Below are 690 nucleotides of genomic sequence, written 5' to 3'. Positions count from 1 at the left end.
GATAATATGAAAAATAATAAGAACAGGAACAAGGACATTGAACCTTTGGCATGGCTAAGTAAGGCAAACACTAGGAGACCGTCACCTAACACGGTCCTGTGTCATGACCGTCCAATCCTTCCTAGCGTCCTAGACACTTTCTTTTGAATGTATCTGGCGGTTTCTGTACTTTCTTGTCATGTCGCAATCGCACTGACAAAGTAGACACTTGCCTCGTTGGCCATCACATGTTTTTCTACGTAGAAGTAATTGGCAGTCTCTGCACTCTTCTTGTCATGTCGTATAGACTGCCTAGGGACAATGCCCATCTGTTCTCCAGTTTTCTCCCAAAATAAAACTTTCTTAGGCTACTGTCAACTTAATCTCGGTTCCCCTCATTGTTACGTTTGGTTGGCGGAATAATCAGGAATAAAATAGAATAGTTATTATGTGAGAATAGAATGAGGTGGGAATATAATAGAATAGTTATTACTTAGTTTGATATGATAAAAAGAATAGGATAAGAATAATTATTATGACTTATTATAATGTTTGGTTGGTAACAATAATTTTGGAATAAGAAAGGAATAGAAAATAAAAAGACAAAAACACCATTTATTATTTATGTGACATTTTATTTTTATTAGATTTTTTAAATATTAATAATTTAGAATTTAATTAAAATATTAATAATTAATCATTTAAATATTA

This window comes from Theobroma cacao, chromosome 5, assembly GCF_000208745.1.
Source record: "Theobroma cacao cultivar B97-61/B2 chromosome 5, Criollo_cocoa_genome_V2, whole genome shotgun sequence".
In the NCBI taxonomy this organism is placed as follows: domain Eukaryota; kingdom Viridiplantae; phylum Streptophyta; class Magnoliopsida; order Malvales; family Malvaceae; genus Theobroma; species Theobroma cacao.
This window is presented reverse-complemented; position numbering follows the sequence as displayed.